At 43.9% G+C, this 19,472-nt stretch overlaps 1 protein-coding gene across 5 annotated transcripts in view; it reads left to right on the top strand.

The window, feature by feature from the left end:
• LOC121358840 (endonuclease domain-containing 1 protein-like) overlaps positions 1 to 19,472 on the top strand; it is a 162,360-nt gene that overhangs the window by 87,276 nt on the left and 55,612 nt on the right. The window contains exons 4-6 of one of the 5 annotated variants that reach the window (XR_005955964.1): positions 527 to 704; positions 932 to 1,155; positions 1,265 to 3,704. The exons of 3 other annotated variants lie outside the window; for them this stretch is intronic. The gene's annotated coding sequence lies outside the window, so the exon portion shown is untranslated. Of the gene's footprint in view, positions 1 to 526; positions 705 to 931; positions 3,705 to 19,472 lie in introns of those variants that run through there. One more of the 5 variants, XR_005955963.1, reaches the window with a different exon arrangement.

Here is a 19,472-nt window from a genome sequence, read left to right as displayed (position 1 = left end):
CAGTGTGAACTGTTGCCTGCAGGGAGGGCTGTGATGATATTCCACCTTTACTCACAGAAGTAAGCCCTCTCCATGGGTTATGTTCACTTGTTTGATAAACATAACACTTTGCTTTTGTTCTCTTAATCACTTCCTTCGAAGAGTTAACTTCCTAAGCAGCCACAGATTAGTTCTCTCAGTTGTTTTAATTATTTTTCTCGTCACGCACAGTGAAGGTCTCGTGTTTGTGAAATGTCTTCTTTTATTTTTGTCCCCCCTTCCATGGCAGCCTCCGTGATGCTGGCACTGGGAACCCAGCTGAAACGCGCTCTCCCCACACTCCTGGCATTCATTTTTATCCTTATTTTAAACCAAATTTCATTTTTTTTTTTTTTTTTGAATGGGAGTGCTACAGGACGTAACACTTTCCTTTCAGGGTGATCCCAGTGCTCCAGAATGTTGCATTCCTGTAAGGGGTACGCCAGAGGCTCTAGCAGAGGCTTCCACGTGCTCGCTGCTGAGTAATTTCCTTTTGTATTGCTGACAGGTGACTCAAAGCAGGAGGGAGCAGATGGCCACGTCGTTAGCTGGTGGCCACAGCCTTTCCCAGATGAGTTTTGGAATTTCCATCAAAGTCGGGATTAGGCTCAGGATATGGCACAGAGCACCCCTGGGGAGCTTGGAAGAAGAGGAAACTCATTCATAGCGACTCATCTCGTGGTTGGGTGAGTCAGGGGTCTGCTGTTGGTGGTCACAAAGGCACGTGGCTGACGACACCGCCTTTGTGTGCTCTGCAGGATGCAGTCTGTCTCCAAAAATTAATTCTCCCCGCTTGATTTGTCCAGTGAGTTATTTCCAGAAAGGAGTTACTGTATTTTCTGGAATGACTATTGTGAAATTCTTTCTCTCTCTCTCTCTCTCTCTCTCTCTTTTTTTTTTTTTTTAAATACAGTGGGCAAGTTTTCAGCTGGTGATTTATCAACAAAGTATTTTACAGGATCGTAGTTAAAGGCTCATCTTAAAAAAAAACCTACACCCTGTGCAATAGGGAAAGTAAAAGCATCTCGGTTTCCAAGTGATGAAGGAATAACCGAAAGAGCTGGTTCTTGGAATAGTAGCTCCATTGGCACTCATTGGTGATTTCCTGTGCATTTGCTGCAAGAATCGCTCTGTGATGTGAGTAGGTGGTACTAAAGGGTTATTACGAAACCAATTTTCAACCAGACGGTTTTGAGTCATGGATGGGGAAGAGGGATAGCAGCTCCGGATCTTTCTCTTTGTTCAGGCACCGCTCCTGAAATGCACACCCGGGATATTCTGTGCCTGCACGGAACCGGGCACACCAGGGGACAGGTGTGGGGTCACATGAAGTGCTCTCCTTTGTGCCACTCCATCCCAGGCATGGGAGATGGGAGCGTGGGCTGCGAGCCGGCACAGCCTGCGCAAGGTGCACACGGAGCAGTTTTCCCGGCTGCCTCTTCAATTGTAAGTATTTTCTCATGGCTTTTCCCAGACGTGGGAGACAAAATGGAGTTGCGTCAGGACGGATGCCTGTGCCAAAACGAGGTGGTGGTTTGGAGTGGTTTGGTTCTGTTCTGGAAGCAGATGGGCTGCCACTGGCAGGAGACAGTTGGCTTCTCCATCAGAAAAGAAAAAAAAAGAAAAAAAAAAAAGAAAAGAAGGGGTGTTTAAGGGAATTGGTCTGGCTCCTAAACCGAAGGAATTGTTGACCCACTGACTCAGTTCTGAAGCATTAGGGAAGCAGTCTTCCTGTGGTTTCTTTTGTTGGTGGCAGATTCAGAGCCCGGCTGTGAGCGTTCGGGTGTGAGCAGCAGAGGAGATGCAGTTCTGGTACCTGCTGCTGTGGGATTTACTTGGTGCCAGGGAGGGGCTGAGGTGCTGACGGCTGAGTAACAACTGAACTTTATTTCTGATGCTTCTCCTGATATTGCTTTGGTAAGTTTATGTGCTTATTTTCAGTGCTGAGATGGTATCTTGCTAAATGGGATTGAGAGAAAGCTCTTCAGCAGTTTTTTAAAGAGGTGCTTTCATTTTTTTTTCCCCCCCACTGGAGCTTTTGCAGAAAGCACTGGCTGCCGTGCCACAGGTTAGGAGTCTGTGAATGAGGGGGAAACTTTCTTTTTGATCAGGGTGACAGAAACAGTTTGAAACTGCTTTTCCCTCCCACCTTTCACCTACAGACCTCTGCTGATATTATATTGGTGCTGAGCAAAGGGAATGGGCTGGAGCTCCAGCTTTGGGATCACATCATCCCAGAGTCATAGCTAAGCTGTAATTTCCCTGTTACACTGAATGAACAAGGCTCTGGTCTTCTAGAATTTCACATGAAAATCAGATGTTCATCCCTGGAATTAAATCTAATGATACTTTCCCTAAAATAGAAACTATGTTATTTTTGAGTGGCTCTGTAAAATGCCAAGGAAAAAAAGATATCAATTAGTGGTTTCTCAAAAAAAAAAACCCCAGATCATTAACATACTATTGGCTGGAAGGAATCACGTTGGCTGACAGAGCTGGGTCTGGAAGTTGTGCTCCCTGAATCTGCTGCCGACTCTCGCTGAATTTGGGAGGAATTCTTGGAAGGGGGGAGCTTCTTGGGAAAGTAGTTTATTTTTAGTTGTCAGTGAAATGAGGGCAGTGATATTTAACTTCCCTTTGGTGCTTTACCAGCGTTAAGACTGTGTTTTCCATTTAGAGAGGATGCTGGTATGGGCTACTGTAGCTCTTGGATTTCCAGAGCATCGTTTGGAATGCTGAGATGATTAGAAAATGGGAAAAGCAGAATAGTGATTATTGACTCGGTCTTGCTCTGTGATGTGTCTTCTCCAAACAACAGCTGTAGGAATTTCAGGTTCTCCACGAAGGGAGGGATCCACTGCTGCTGTTATTTCCCTGGATGGTGACACCAGGACATCCCAAACCCACTTGTGTTGGCACTTAGAGCACTCAGGGATATTTTTTCCCTTTTTTCCAAAACAAAGCCGTGGAGGAGGCTCTCCACGCACCACACATCCCTGTGGAACAGCAAATAAACCCAGCGGTTTAATGAAAAAAAAAAAAAAAAAAAGAAGGTTCAGCATTGTACTGGGTTTCCTTTCCCTTCCTTAAGTGCTTCCTTTGGATCTTGGGAGAAGAGCTCAGGAGAGGGGAGCAGTTGTACCAAAAGGCGTGGGAGGCCGGGTCAGGGAAGAGTCACTTGGTTGTTATGTGGGTGTGAAAAGCCTATGAAAAGGAAAGGGTGGAGGGAAATATTTTACTTGAATTAAACAAATAAAGGGGAACGTTATATGAATTAGATATTCAAAGATGGATTTTTTTGCCAAGTGTTTTTGTAAATTAACTGCATATCTCCTGAAAATCATTTATTTAACCGTAACCTTATCAGAATGTTCTCAGAAGGGATTTTTTTTTCCAAAAGAAAAAAAAAATCATTGTTTCCTTATCACTTCAGATGAAAAGAAAGGAAGTTGCAGATTTTTATTGCCGCTGAATTGTTAACTGTTAAACCTGTATTGAAGCAGCAGATCAAATTTCCTCAGGATCACAGTGGACCAATTCCATTTACTGAAAAATCCCAAGTAGGTCCTGTTGGAGGAGAAGGAGTCTTAGATCTTGAGTTCACTGCTGTGTATCCACCCTGTGGGACAGGGAAAGTTCTACTCTTGAAAATCACCCAGTTTGGGAAGCTGGCTTTTACCATTGATGCAGTGCACAGGGGTGGTTTTCACCCAAAAAAGTCTCAGAAGGGATTTTTTTTTCCAAAAGAAAAAAAAAATCATTGTTTCCTTATCACTTCAGATGAAAAGAAAGGAAGTTGCAGATTTTTATTGCCGCTGAATTGTTAACTGTTAAACCTGTATTGAAGCAGCAGATCAAATTTCCTCAGGATCACAGTGGACCAATTCCATTTACTGAAAAATCCCAAGTAGGTCCTGTTGGAGGAGAAGGAGTCTTAGATCTTGAGTTCACTGCTGTGTATCCACCCTGTGGGACAGGGAAAGTTCTACTCTTGAAAATCACCCGGTTTGGGAAGCTGGCTTTTACCATTGGTGCAGTGCACAGGGATGGTTTTCACCCAAAAAAATTGAATAAAACATATTTTGGAACCTGATGGTTTTTTTTCACATAGAGCACAGAATCATAGAATGTGCTGAGTTGGTCATGCATGCAGTATCTCCTTTTATTGGCAGCTTTGAAAATGTCACTTAATATGATTGAAAGAATCTAAATTATATGTTGCAGAGGAGATGTTCTTCCATGCCTTTGGTTGTTATCTTGAGTTAAAAAAAGAAAAGGCTGCACATGGAGGCAGGTGGAACAGCACTCTGTCTCTGAAGCAGAGTATTGTTCATTGCAGTAGTTAATGAAAGTCTGGATTTAAAAAAAACAGGCAAACTAACAAAAACTAACCAAAAAAACTGCCTTCATCATAAACAGTATCTTTTGAAACACAAGCCATAAATTTCATGTAAGGAAAACACTTCACAGTCCAAAACTGGATGCACAGGTGTGTGGTGTGATGTCTTGTACCAAGTGCTGGATGTTTTAGGTCTGGGTAGTGTTTTGATAATGTTGATTGGTGCTGATACCTGAGGGATTCCCATGTGGAAGTTCACAGGCTGTTGTTTGTTTTGTAAATTTTCAAGGCTTTTTTATGGCCCGTAGCTATCCAGAGTTTGCAGCTAAAGTTTGCACAGGAAATGGTGAGCTCAAAATTGGACCTGGAAAAGAGGGAGTGTGAGGAGTCTTCCTCTTCCACTGTGCTGGAATGGTAACACCAGCACCTAAAAAAGAAGGGGTAGTTGAGGCAAATAAAAATACATTTCCAGCAGCATGAGGTATGAATAGAAGCCACTTCTGTCAGTGCATTTTCAGGGTAGAGTTGTGCACGATGATCTCTGCTGTCTCATCCCCTTGCTTCCTTCTCACATGGTAAAATCACAGAATGGTTTGGGTGGGAGGGGACCTTAAAGAACCTCCAATTCCAGCACCCTGCCGTGGGCAGGGGCACTTTCCACTGGACCAGGTTGCTCCAAGTCCTGTCTAGTGTGCCCTGGAACATTTCCAGGGATGGTGCATCCAGAATTGGATTTATTTCTGCTGCCAAACTGGGACACCTCTAGGCAGTGCTGTCGTTTCCTGCTGGGACTGCAGATGTTCCTGGTGCAGCAAATGGACACTTAACAGGCAGTTTCACTTCTCACCAAAATTTGGGCACCTGAATTGTACCTTTAAGAACCCAAGTGGCTACAGAAATTCCCCACATGACCTGTTATTACAGGCTCAGGTGAGAGTGTACATGCAGTTTTATTGCCAAAACATGAGGTTGGCAGAAGTGAGTCATACCTGGGAAGATCTCAGTTTTGCTCTTTGATTTACTTTTATCCACCAAGTATAAAAATATTTCCAAGAATACAGGTAGGAATATGCTGTTCTCCTGTTAGGGCAGAGTTCTCACTGGCTCTTAGGTGTGTTTACATAGCTCATAGGATGTATTTTTGAAGCTTTAGTATAAAGGGAGCTATGTATACATTTTATCTCATCTTCAGTGCAGTAGGCATGAGCAGTTCCTGGGGAAGGGACCAGAATATAGGGCTCTGCCCCTACTCCTGGGAGCCTCTTTCTCATGGAGTCATACTTGCCCTCCAGGGCTTTCTCTTTATGGCTTTGAGAGTTTTGAATTCCTCTGTGAGCTGGCCCAGCTCCAGCAGGAGGGCAGAAAGCAGCCTCAGCCCAAGCTCTGCTGGTTCAGGGACCTTGCAGGAGGTGGGATCTGCAGGGGGAGAGTGCCCAGCCCTGGGAGAAGTGCCCAGCCTCCCAGGTGAGCTCTTAACCTGTGGGCATTCTCTTTCAAGGTGGCAGTATTGTCTTTCATGGGCATGGCTATGGGTTGCAGTGGTTGTTGGATGTTGTTTTGTCTTTGGTGTTTCAGTGTGAGCAGAGGGTACCTGCTCTGCCGGTTTCACATGTCAGCTCCTTCCATGGCCATCCTTGATGACCAAGTGGCCTTGGAGTGATCCAGACTGAACAGCTCAATTTGCTGAGCTGGTTTCAAAAAGTGATTTTTCTTCTCCGTTTCTTTTCTCTTGGGAAATCAGAGCTGCTCCATCCCCTGACGTGACTGCAGGGCTGCTGGTGCTGATGGGGAGGTGGGAGGAATTCATGGCCAGAAGCAAAGGAGGAGGTGACACTGTCACTTACAGTGACAGCTGCAAGAAGTTCATCAGCATGTACAGGAAACCTGACCTTCCCTGTCTGTTCATCACAGTGAAGCTCAAGAAAGAGTGACTTTAACTTTTTTCTCCAAAACAAGCAGTCTGTTCAACACTCTTTCCTGAGTTCCTTTGGCATCTGGATTTTAGGTATTTGCATTTAACTTCAGCATCTGTTTGAAGCAGAAGTACCTAAGAAAAAGAAAAGTACCTATGGTAATATTGTGTAGTGCCTGAGAGGAGTCCATCCCTTGCTAAAATTTCTGGTTATTGATGATAGAATCAAAGTGGTTTGGATTGAGAGGAAATTTAAAAATATCTAATTCCAACCCTCCTTTTGTGGGCAGGGACACCTTCTACTATCCCAGGTTGCTCCAAGCCCTGTCCAGCCTGGCCTTGGACACTTCCAGGGATTCAGGGGCAGCCACAGCTTCTCTGGGCACCCTGTGCCAGGGCCTCCCAACCCTCACAGCCAAGAATTTTTTTTCCAATATCTAATCTGAACCTTAAATCTTACTGTTATATATAAATATATAAAAATAAAATTTATCAAGCCTGATAGGCTCATGGCATTTATAAAACTGGCATTTTTTCAAGCAGCATCACAAATTATTCTTCTGGTCATACTTTTCAAAAAACTTCCCTTTGTCTGTTATTCCACAAATCGCCTCCTGTCATAATCAAGAGTCAGGATAGAATTTTCATTGGCCAAGGGAAAAAAAAAAAAAAAAAAAAAAAAAAAAAGGCAAAATATCCCTGAGCCCCTCTCTCTGCAGGAGGTTTTGGGGCAGCAGTAGTTGGGGCAGTTGCCTTCCAGCAGGCACAGCACAGTTGGGAAAGATTATCTTTCTACATGCCTCTGCTTTCTACTCTACTGCTCTGGAGTTTTTTTTTTCTCTTCTTCTGCATTTTTCTCTCACTTTTCTTGATTGATTCTTACTGCTGTTGGAGTAACCCATTTTTCTCACACAGCCTCCTTTAAAACACCAGAGGTGCTCTCGTGCCCTGCGTTCTTCTGCGCCGTCTCCGTCTCCTTCCTGCGTGTGTGCACTTTACCTAACAACTTGAAAATAGCAAAGCACATGATCTGAGAAACAAGCTGGTATTTTAGCCTGAGGGGAGATTTTCTCAGCGCACAAATCAAGAGTTAAATAGTTAAAAATGCTGTATAATATAGATCCAGCCGCTCTAAGGCTGGGTCGCACGTAGGAGCGAAGTGATTTGCATACGTAAATGTTGACACAGTTGAGCTCTGTGTTATCAAATCCACTGTCAAAATCTGACCCCGGGCGTTTTGCAAGGAAGATGATGATTGTCTCTTTTTAATGACATAAATTCTGTTGTGCCTGTTTAGGAGAGTTCCCCACAACCCTGTCATTACTAAGCCCCTGCCAGTCACATCCCTACTGGCACGGCTTTGATGGGAAGTAACTACAACACCCAGCTCCAAGGGCCTTCTTTTAATTGAGCACTGTGATTATCACACACCAATCAGTCGACTGAGTTGCTGCAGAAGTTGGCCAGCCCTGTGCTGAGAGCTCCTATGGAATTACAGAATCAGAGATGTTAGAGATGGAAGGTGCATTAGATCATCCGAGCCGTCTTGCCAGTACATGTTTCCTGCTGCGTGGTTTTGGGTGGTTGTGGGTTTAGTTTTGTTTTTTTTTTTTTTTTTCCCTGTACTTTATGTCTAGAGATACTTTAAGAAACTGAGCCTTCCACTTTGATCCTCTGGAATCTTTCCCACAGAGTTTGATGGCAAGATTTTTCTTTGCCTAATATGTGCCCTAAATTTTTCCATTTCTTTACTTCATAATATTTCATATTATTTCAAGTCTACGTTCTCATCTTTCAGTAATTTGCTCTGATTTTAACAGTCCGTAAATATGAGTGGAATAGTGTTATGTGCTCTTGAATATTAAATGTATCACTTATCTTAAGTGCTGCATGTTCAGTTTTTCAGGATTTGGGAAAATTCTACTGATTGAAGATAGATTTTAAATGGAACTGTTAATAGTATGATTTCTCAGATGCGTATTTTATTTTAGTATAAGAGTGGTCTGTTCTGGTGTTATTTGAGAAATTGTTGAAAATTACCTGAAAAGGCCAATTTGAATTGGAAATTAAAATGTTTTTTCTATGGAGGAGATAAAATTTAAGTGATTTTTAATTTCATTGTGGCACTTAAACTGTGAGGAAGCTATGTGTGCAGACAAGTCTGCAGAGGGCATTGCAGGGAAACCAAAAAAACTAGTTTTCTATTAGTGACAGAATTAGTGGAAGTTGCAATTTAGTTACTGGAGTCTTCCCCAACCCCCCATCCCAGCTTTCCATTCAAATTCTTCATAACTATTGTTCTTTTTATAGTTTTGCTTGTTTCTGTGGGATTTGGGGTTTGCCTGTTTGTTGTTTCTTCCTCAGGGCTTGCTCTTCACTCCCAGAAGCTTCGGGTCCCCAGGGAGAGTTTCTCAAAAGTTCTCCTTCGTCGTGACCACTAAGAGCTAGATCTGTATCCCCCCCTTAAAAAAAAAAAAAAAACAAAAACCAAAAAACAACAACAACTTCAGTGACTATAAAAAGGACAAATGGACTTAATTTTTTTTTGCAGTCGCCCCATGAGAGAACGATGGGGTGGGTGGTTGGTGTGAGCTGGCGCAGCCACGCTGGCCTGAGCCAGTCCCTTCAGAGCTGCCCTCTGGTCATGGTCCAGCACTTTAGCCCAGTCCTCTGCATGTTCCTGAAGCATTACCTCTGTTTTTCTTTCCAGAGTATCCCAGAGGTTTGGAGGGTTGTGCTGGAAGTCCCCACGAATGGGATTTTGGCAGGGTTGGGGTGTGTTGGGTGCCTGCTGGAGGCACAGCCAGCACTGCCCAGTTCTTATTCCATCCATCCTCACTCTGTCCAAAGAAAGTGTTGGGCTCATCCAGAAGGGATGGCAGGAAAGATCAGTGATGTGGGTGGAGATTGATTTTATGGAGCCTCATGCACATGGGGAGCACGGAGCAGTAGGTGCCTCTCCTCAAACTCCGGGATGTTGATGAGAGAGGCACGGGCAGGTGGGTCTTGGGAGGCTAAATTCCTCTCACCTGGGTGTATTGGAGGTGTTTGAGGCTCAGGTTGTGTGGCTGAACGGGGAGATGAATGAGGAACGTGAAAATGGGTGGGTTAGGAGTGAGTAAAGGGAAGGGTGAGTGGGTGGGTACCGAGACTGGCAAGTGAGAGAGGAGGTGGGAGGGCGTGAGTGCCTGGGGAGGGAGGTAGCAAAAAGCTGGAGTAGCGGTATGGGCTGGCTCTGTGAGGATACCTGGAAGACTGGGAGCAGCCACCCTCCTGGAGACAGGCAGAGGGGATGGAGAGCAGCCACAGGGGCTGTGGGGTGTGCAGGGCAGCACACAGACCCTGCTGACCTCTGCTGCTTGCCCTGGCACCTGATTTACTCTGCCTGAGCTTTACTGTGTCCGGGCATAAAACAGTGATCCTCGTCCTGGTCAGCTGGTTGCATGCTGCTGCTGTTCCTGCAGAAAGATGTCAGACCATAATTATGCATTTGCGGGGTTTTTTGGCTCTAAAATAAAGTCACAGACAGAAACTTTGAATCCATATGGTTTATTGCAGCTTGTAGTGGGCATTCCCAGGAGCTGAAGTGACCCGAGAGCTGCCGGGGGAGGGAGTTGTCTGACTAATAAAAGGTGTGAAGGTGAAGGATATGCTGGAATTACAAAGCTGCAATGCCTCAGCATAAAGGCAGTTCCCAAACTTGAAATTCCTTTAATTTTAATGAAGGAGACAGGAAAGTACAGTAACTTTAAATCATTACCAGACCCTGCCTGACAAGGTTCTTATTAGGATATTTAACTACAGGTGCTGTAAGGTTGGATGTAGCTCACTGTGATTAATCTGTACCTATTTTTATTAATTACTGCAGCTGAGTTACAGCCCCAGCTGTGACCTCTCTATAGTCAGGTGCAGTCAGGCTGTTGTCCAAGGTAAGGTCTCTGCTGGCTGTTAAGTCATATTAAGTTGTACACAGTACATTCTAGTACTCTCTGTAATAGAGCAAGTCCTGTTGAAGCCCAAATAGAGGTGAGTGACTGCAGGCAGTGACAGGGCTTGTCTCAGCTGCCAAAAAGGTATTTACTTAGAAATAACTTCATATGCAGTGTTCTGAAAACACTAGCCCCTGCAGGTTGTCATTGGTAGCCAGATAAGATGCCTCACCACCCTCAAAGTAAAGAATTTCTCCCTAATACTGAATCTAATCCTGCCCTCTAGCAGTGTGAAGTCATTCCCTCTTGTCCCAAGTCCCTCTCCAGCTCTCTTGAAGCCCCTTAAGTCACTGGAAGGATCTCTAAGGTCTCCCTGGAGCCTTCTCCAGGCTGATCAACCCCAATTCTCTGGCCTTTCCTTACGGCAGACGTGCTCCAGACTTGGGACCATTTCAGTGGAATCTTCCTCGTCTTGAACATGGTCACCTGTTGCAAAGTAAATTTCCTATAAAGCTTGGAACTGCAGCCAAGACAGCTTGTACAGTAGTCAGTGTTTACTCATTTTTTTAATCCTAGACAAATCCAGAAACAATTTGCTGTACTTAAGCAGATGTTTCTTACCATTAAAACAGCCCAAATTGCTTGCTGATGTTCAAATGCTGTAGTAACTGTGCAGAATAAAATCCAGAGGAACGTGGGGTATGTTTAATACAAGCCTGTTGGGCTGTAGATCTGTCAAACCCTCACATTTGCATTCCTTACCTAAGCAGAGATCCTGGTGCTGTTTACACGTGCTTTGGGAACTGCAGGAACTGAACTGCCTTGTCAAAAAACTCTGCTCCCAATTGCCACCTGTGGGTCTGCAGGGACACAGTTAAAATATTTACAGTGGCAGGACTAACTGGAAGTTTGTTTATTGTTCTGCTTGTTATTAAAACTTACCACAACAATCGTAAGAGCAGCGTGAGACCTCTGTGGAAGTTCGGACAGATTCTGAGTGCACACAGGAACAAGAACCTTCAAGTTTCCCTTCTGGCTAATTCATAGTTTGGTTTTGTCAGTGACAGGGCTGCGCAGCATTTTCAATAAGCCTGCTTAGTCTTTGGCCATTTTTTTTCCATTTGGGTGTGTTCTTCCTTTTCATTATGTTGTTTTTCTTTCCTTTTTTTTTTTTCCTTCCCTAATACAGCCACTCCTTTTATTTTAAGAATAAACGAGCTGCTTGCTGAGCAGAAAAAACCCAAAGTTTCATAAACACAGCAGTTCTGATCCATGTAATCCTTTATTACCTGTAGGGACAGGTGCAGGAAGCTGCTACAGGAGTGGAAGTTACTGACTTTTCCAAGGCTTGGGTTACATAAGAGGTCAGTATGTTGTAGCTCCTACAGTGAAAGTTGTGAACAACATGATCAAAGGTGCATTGATGAGAAACAAAACCTTTTGGCTTGGCTTGTTTCACTTCATTCTGCCCCAGAGAGCTGTGAGCCTTTCAGCTCATATTTTAACCACCACAGACATGAAGTTATAGGATCACAGGATGGCTTGAGTTAGAAGGGACCTCAAAGATCCTCTTGTTCCAACCCTCTCCTTCCACTATCCCAGGATGCTCCAAGCCCTGTCCAGCCTGGCCTTGAACACTTCAAGCATGGGGCATCTTCTCTGGGCAATCTGTTCCAGTGCCTCACTCCCCTCATAGTGAAGAATTTCTCCCTAATATCAAACCTAACCCTGCCCTCTGCCATTGGGAAGCTGTCCCTGTGTCCTGTCACTCCATGTCCCTGTCCAAAGTCCCTCTCCAGCTCTCTTAGAGCTCCTTTAGGTGGGAGAAGGCTTTTTCAATGTCTCCCTGAAGGCCCTACATACTGTCTTGAATTTGTTTCCTGCTGTTGTAAAATAGATTTTGTTACTGTAGGTTCTGTCTTCTCATGCTTTCGTTACCCAGAGTTTTTCTGTTTGTTGCTCAAGGGAAAGTGAGGGGAACCACTCACTTGATCTCAGCAAACCAGAAAGCAGCAGTTCATGGCTGTAGTGGCTGCGTAATGCTGAGATAGTGTCTGTAGGAAAACAACCAGACAGCTTCGAGAAAAAAAATTTAAATGGTTTTGGTTTTTTTTAACATGTTGAAACCATTTAAATTGCTGCAAAGGGGTAGGGCAAGGAGGGTGGTAAAAAAATACATCACCCATCCCTTGTGATTTTGTGGTTTTGTCTGAATAATTTTTTTTTTAATTCCCTACGATCAACCACGCATTTCAGTTGTGATAGCTGCCCCAAGAACGTGGTTGCATGCAAGATGTCTCATTTGCCTAATATTAAAAATATGTGTGTGTAATAACATTTTTTTATAATGCTTCCCATCTGGAAGATACGTCACACACTTTTGCATTAAAATTCATAGCACCCTTTTTACATATTACAGTGCTTTGTGATGGAGACTGCATGGAGTTGTTAATGTGCAGTTCTGGGCTGAAAAATAGTTCAAAGCAGCTTGTTATTTACTGCCAGAAACAAGTTTCCACTATTTGTCTGTCTTAGTCAGTCTGGTAGAACCAATACATTTGTGAGAGGCAGTTTGTCTGCTTAAATTGTTATGGTTCATTTACCAGAACAAATGCTGAGCAACTCACACAAAGTGAGGGGTCTGAGGACCTTCTTCCTCCAGTCCTTCAGGAGAAGCCTGGAAGCTTTAAGGTTTTGATCTAAAATAATGTGTATTTCAAATCATAGTGGTATCATAGCATGAGAATTCCTGTCAAAAATAGTCTCAAAATGGTACAGCTGCTAAAAGATAATGGTCATGCCACGTGGATTAGCAAGGTTTCGTTCTTTTCTGAGTAAACTTAATAAAATAGCGTCAAAGAAAAGGTGCAGGGATCTGTTAGGATTATAGTACATAGCAAGGGAGCTTCTGAGCTACTTGTGTACTTCAGATATTATTTAGTGATAAGGACTAATTAATACATCTCCATTTTAAGTGTATAACCATCCTTTGAAAGGCATGATTTTCAATGTGCTAGGCAGAAGGAAGCACCTGTGTGCTTAATTCTATCTTGTGGTGACATCTTCTGGATGCTGAGCACTGGGAAAATTTCACCTGTTATTTCAGTAGTTGATAGAAAGTTGAGTTTTTCCATGGTATTATCCACAGTCAGTGTTGTAGTAATAGAACAAACCAGTCCAAATCTGCTGTCGCTCAGGCTTTGTTGTCTCAACTGTTCTAAAATATTTACTTTTCAAAAGGCTTTAAAAACATAACGATGCAAATTTGAACACTCCGTGCAAATTTGACCTGTATTTATACCAGCGTGTTTGGAAGAAGCCCATCAGCTGATTTCCATGCTGTTTTCAGTGTCTCTCCACTTTATTATTCTGAGCAAATTCGGTGCATCTGCAGCGTGCACGATCTGGTTTTCTGATATGCAGATGCACAGCCTCGCCTATCTCGTGGAATCAGTGTAGTTTGTAAAGAACCGCTCTTTACAAACGCTGTGACAATGTACAGCCTCCTATCTGAGAACCAGATCAGACTGAAATCGGGACTCGGTCCAAAAAGCAAAATACTGCAGTCAATCTACTTACTGTGTCAGCACTCAGCTCCGTTTGTGTTCTGTGCACTGCAGGGAAAGGAAGCGGGAAATGCACGCTGGCATCCAGAGACGGATTCCTGAGTCACGGAGGATGGCGGGGATGGGTGCTGGTAATACGAAGTGCTTAAAGGTTCCCCATTTTTGCACACTGTGTGGGCAAAAAGATGTTGCAGGAGATGTTCTGAGCCTGGGTGGCACTCAGGAAGTCACTACGTGACACTACGGATGGGTGCCATGTGACTTCCCTGTTTCAACTTGCCTGTGAAGTGACAGGGTGACCGGATCGTGTCACAGCATCCTTGGTCCTTGACCTCTGGAGTCACGACCCTTGGTACCAGCAGGGATTTGTGGAGTCAGGCCCTTGCAAAACCACACTTCAAGTGCTGCTGTGTTCAGACTGGGGTGACCTCTTGCCTAAGACTGTTCATTTCCTTCCCTTCCGCCTGCCCTGCTGCTATTCCGGGCTGTGGGCTGGCACCGCTCCTCGTCCGGCGGGCATCGCTCCGGGGGCAGGTGGGCTTCCTGCTGCGTGGCTCACCCTCCACTCTGCCTGCTTCCCACTTAACTCTCTCATTCCTCAGTCCCTGGGCTTACCCTTCTGTCCTAAAATTGGCTCAGTCTTGGGAAAATCATCCACCCACTCTCCTGGGAGAGGGCGACCCATGTGCCCGATGCCGCTCGGATCGCGCGGCGTGTTCTGCGCAGCAGCAGGGTCATTTTGGGCTTGTAACACTAAATCTTTCAAAAGTAATCACACTTCTAGAAGTGATTTAAGCACTCATATTTCTGGGTGAAAGCCAGTTGCCAGGGTTTAATCTGCACCCTAAAGTTCTGCTGGTAAATCTGATCTGGCAGTTCTGCCTGCGTATGAGGGGATGCACCAATAACAAAATACCTTCCCTGATAGAGAGCAGTGGGACCTTCAATGTGCACAGCAAAAATAAAAACATTTTAAAGGTTTTATACAGTTGTTACTGCATTGTAGATGTGCAGCAGAATCCATGGATGGTGTTTGGCTCTCATATCATTATATTTTTTAATAGTAAATTGGGATGCAAAGAAACTTCCTGCAGCTGGAACTCTGTGATGAAGAAAATCATTGGGATCCAGTGCCAGGAAGTTTTCATGACTGTGATTACAGCTTGTTGCTTGCAATACCCATATAACTTTCAGTGTCACAAGCACTTTTATTTATCCATTAAGCTTATTTTTTGGTAAATTAAAATTCTTGGTTATATTTTCCCATGACTATCTAGTAAGTACTGAGTTTCTTTTAGGGAGGCAGGGGGACAATATGTATTTTGAGCCAAAATACTATGGCACCTAAGAAAATAGGGTTTCTGTTCTTAATTGCCAGTTTTCTTTCTGTCTTTTATCATGTCTTCGTTTTTAAAAAAAATCAACAAGCCCATTGTGATGCTTTTGATTAGGCTTCAGCAGAGATAATAAAAGTGTAGTGTCCCTTTGTGAAAGGAGTTTTTAATTATTGTTAATTGTACTTGCCAGCTTCATTTCTGAAGGGAAACGGAGGTGACCTCATCCTGAAAGTTGTCAGTCTCATGCTGGTGTCATTCACCGCCTGGAAAAGAGGTTGGGGTTTTGTTCCTTGTTGCTTCTTTTAATGAGGAGCTGTCCACAGGCCTGATGGGCTCTGTGGCTTTGGGAATGCTGTCCAAACTCTGTTTCAGTAGCAGGCTTGTTCCTGAAATGTTAAGCTGAGTTGTATCCTAGGGCATCAGCAGAGTCTCAGACCTGTGATGTGCCCATTCCAGTAACATCTCTGGCAGCAGAGAGTACAAAATACTTCAGGGAGGTGATGGAGTCCTTGTAGAGGAAATTATTAAAGATTCAAAGGGTTATTTCTGCTCTTTCATACTAATCTAATAACCTTGGAGGTTTCCATTATCTACCCAGAGGTTTAATTTCTTAACCCTTCTCCAGTCTTGGCTTTGGCATATTCTTGTGAGGTCCCCAATTCACCTGTGCTTTGTATTTAAGCAGATGACAAGAAAGATTTCCTCACCCTTTGGACTGCAAAGTGTGCAGGGCAGTGGGGGTTATATATCTGGGGAGGTTCCAGGGTATCAGGATAAGTCATCATTCAGTTGTGGCCATGATGCAAATGCCAAAATATTTACAATCATTTCAGTTCATTGAGCATCTCCATATGTCAGGAGAAGGATGACAAGGATACATGTTTTTGTCTCCCTTCACTGTTCTGTATTTCTTAAGCTGTTACCTCGTTTCATCTTAAATGAACCTTCTCTAAAACACCCTGAACTTTTCAATTCCATTTCAGTTCACCCAGTGCCATCTGCCACGGTGTCTGCGATGTATTTCAGTCCTGACGAAATCCCCCTTCCTCAGCGGTACCTCCGCACGCTGTCGTAAGGATGATGTGACAAGCAGAGCTGGCAAGTTGTTCCCACCTTCGTTGCCAATTATAAAGCAGTGTAAAGAGGCAAATTCTGACAGCCTGTGTCCTTAGAGGTGTTTGAATACCAAACTCGTAGTGAAGTCATCAGCAGTGAGGCTCTTGAGCATCCCTGAGGCTCTGGGCTGGGCTCTCCACTCACCTTTTGCTCAGGTAGTCTTTCCCTGACATTCATCACTTCTTTGCCTGACTCAGATGTGTATTTAGAGCTGCTGATTATTCATTAGCATCAAAACATCTACTTGTAGATAGGGAGAGCACAGTTCCCTGTAAAGGGGAATAAGCTTTTAGCTGGTTTGTTTTCTAATCCTGGAGAAATCTGCGAGGTCAGTGAGCCTGGTGTGTGTAATGGATCTCCTCATGGCTGCCAAATTTGTTGGGGACTGTGGTCTGGAGCTCCCAGTTTTTCTCATTCCTTTGCTTTCTGCTGCTCATTAAAAGATCTAAAAAGAATTAAAATCTCAGTGACGTGAGATGTTCAGGCTGTCTGAAATGGTTTTCATTCTGCGGCTCCCGGATTTTGTTCAGGCAGAAGGAGATGAAGTTTTCCTGAAGCAAACCACATTTTTCAGTAAAAACACTGAACACTGAATTCAGGTCACCTCAGACTGACTCTGCTCAGTCCTTCCTTTGCTGTCTTAAAGTGAGGATTGCAAGAGCACCTTAAAGGATTGTTCTGAAAACTATAATAGTTAGCACTTCTGCAAGCCTGCCAAAATACATAGTAAATGCAAATATTTTTAAGCCTTTTCATCTCCCAGAGTTGTGTTGTTATCTTTTTCTATCCTGAACAGAAACACAGGAGGCTGAGATCTTGTCTCATTCTCACAAACCAATGCAGAAATTGCGGCCTTTCAAAATACTCCTTGAATCACTGCTCTGTATAGTTGTAGACTCCCAGGTTTCAAAATGGGATAAAGAACCTTTTCCCAGCAGGAGTAAGCACAACACAGCTCCTCTCCCATGCCAGGCAAGCTTTTCATGGTGTGTTTTGGGAGTACATTTTTCACATGGGCACAACTAGCTCTTGATTTAGAAAAAGCAAAATTAGTTGAAACTACTCAGGGGCACAAATAAATGACTGCAAGAATACCAGAGAATTGAGCAACAGGCAAAGGACATGTTGTTTCCTTTAAGAATTCTGACTAGAAATGACGTCACTTAGATAGTTTGGATGTTTGTGAGCACTACAGGACTTGGAAAGGGAAAGCAAATCGGAAAAACACTGGGAAGCTGAACAATTTGTTTTGTTTTATGACTCCCTGGTCGTTTAATGAGGGAGCTATTACTCATGCGCTGTCACTGCACATCTAGAAAATTCCTCTGGGTTTAAAAACTGGCAGGGAAAAGTAGTTTCCTAAAAAACACTGAATTAATGAGATAAAACCCATTGCTCAGGAGTCCCTAACAGGAAGGGTCGGAGGCGGAGCTGTGCAGGGCTCACGGTGTGTTGGAAATCTCCGCAGGGGATTTCAGAGAGCACATAGAGCTGGCAGGGATTCAGGGAAGTGATGCAGCAGATATGCTCAGCATCTGGCTTTTAGGGTACAGAACTATGGATTTGAGCAGATAAAAAAACCACAAATTTGATTGGGGCGTTGTAGCCAGTCCTTCCCCTGCATTCTTTGTGTCTGAAAATATCTAGGGCTGGGGTGTTTAAAGAAAGAGGTTTGTACCCATGGGCAATGATACAAAGTAATGTATTAATGATATTGACTCCTGAAGTGAGGGCTGTTATATTTAAGGAGAAGAAAATAAGTATTTGTGCTGTGGGCTTAATTATACAGCTTTAACTGAATTTTCATGGTTTCTTAATTTGTATTCCTATGGTCTGTCAGACTTCTGACTTCTTGCTTTGAGTCTGTGTTGCTTTATAGATCTGTATGGTATTTCTTAGTGCAATACAATGCATTTTACTTCAGTTATTTTAGCTGCTTTAGCCTACCTTGTCACATCCACACAGGATACACATTATCCTCACCTTAACTGGAAACCTGATACAGCTTTCATGGCCCTGAGGGCAGGATGAGGGTTGTTCTAGTTAGGTGTCGTAGAGAGCACAGTAACCAAAGTGCTGTTCCAGTCTGGAAATGCAAGGGAATATTCCTCACCAGCCCCCTGACACAATTATTCCCTCATAGCAGAAGTTACTGTAATTCCTTTTGCCAAAAAAATGCTGATAAAGCAGAGGCTGTTAGGAGGGAAATCCATAAGGAGTCTGGAAAGTGTGATGTAAGGGTTAGTAATAGAATTAGCAAGCTGCTGTAGCAGTTCTGCTACAGTTTGCCTTAAACTACAGCACCTCAAACATAATCATTGTCATTCCTTGTCTCACTGCAGTGCTGTGCTGTAGTCTGAATCAGTTTTGTCTTCTCTGTTACTGTCCTTTTAAGCACTTTCAAAATTCTTTCAATTATTCATTTTTCATCAAGATTATCACCAATTTTCCATGTAAATACAGAAGTAGTTCAGCAAGGGTTGTTAAGCTTTGCATCAAAATTAGCTGTGTCCCCCTGTACATGCACCATGTACCCTCTTCAGAAATATCCAGTACTGAGCTTTTAAAGCACACAGATGCCCAGTTTATTGTATCCATGCTGGATTTTTGCCCTTGGGTGTGGAACTCAACTGCCTGGGCCAGAATTAGGAAATAATTCGTACATGTAATGCAAAAAAAAGTCCTGGATCACAGGGCAGAGCTCCCTTCCCATTCCTGGGACAGAATGAGACCGAAAAGGCCGGGGGGACCCTTGAGGTGTTGAGAAGGTGGCAGGGGAATGGATGTCATGTAATTTTGGAATCAGAATAAGCACTGTAGAGAGAGACACTCCAGAGAGACCTTGTTTGTGACACATTAGACGGGGATTTGGGCATCAGTTCCTCTGAGGTTGTGTGGGCCTGGCAAGGAGCACAGGGAAGGTTTGGTGTGGCACAGCCTGTTGGGTACCAGGAGCCACACAAACGATGCAGAGATGTGTTCAGCCTCACACTTTGCATCTGTGCTGCTCCAGTTTTCCAGGGTGGTGGGAAGCTGAAGGCTGAACAGACACAGAAAGGGGCTCTCCTGCTTTTCAGGTGGTGCTTCAGTGTCCAGTGGAAGGTGATGACCATCAGGTCCTCTGTGCAGCCTTCTTCTAGAAAGGGCTCTGGTGTTGGCATGGATTTTGGTGGATTTCAGGCTCTTCCAGGGCACTTGGTGGTGTTCAGGCTGCCTTTTTATCGCAGAAAAGTCTAGGTGAGAAGCAGGTTCCCT

This window comes from Pyrgilauda ruficollis, unplaced genomic scaffold (genome assembly GCF_017590135.1).
Source record: "Pyrgilauda ruficollis isolate IOZ18807 unplaced genomic scaffold, ASM1759013v1 scaffold111, whole genome shotgun sequence".
Lineage (NCBI taxonomy): Eukaryota > Metazoa > Chordata > Aves > Passeriformes > Passeridae > Pyrgilauda > Pyrgilauda ruficollis.
This window is presented reverse-complemented; position numbering and strand designations above follow the sequence as displayed.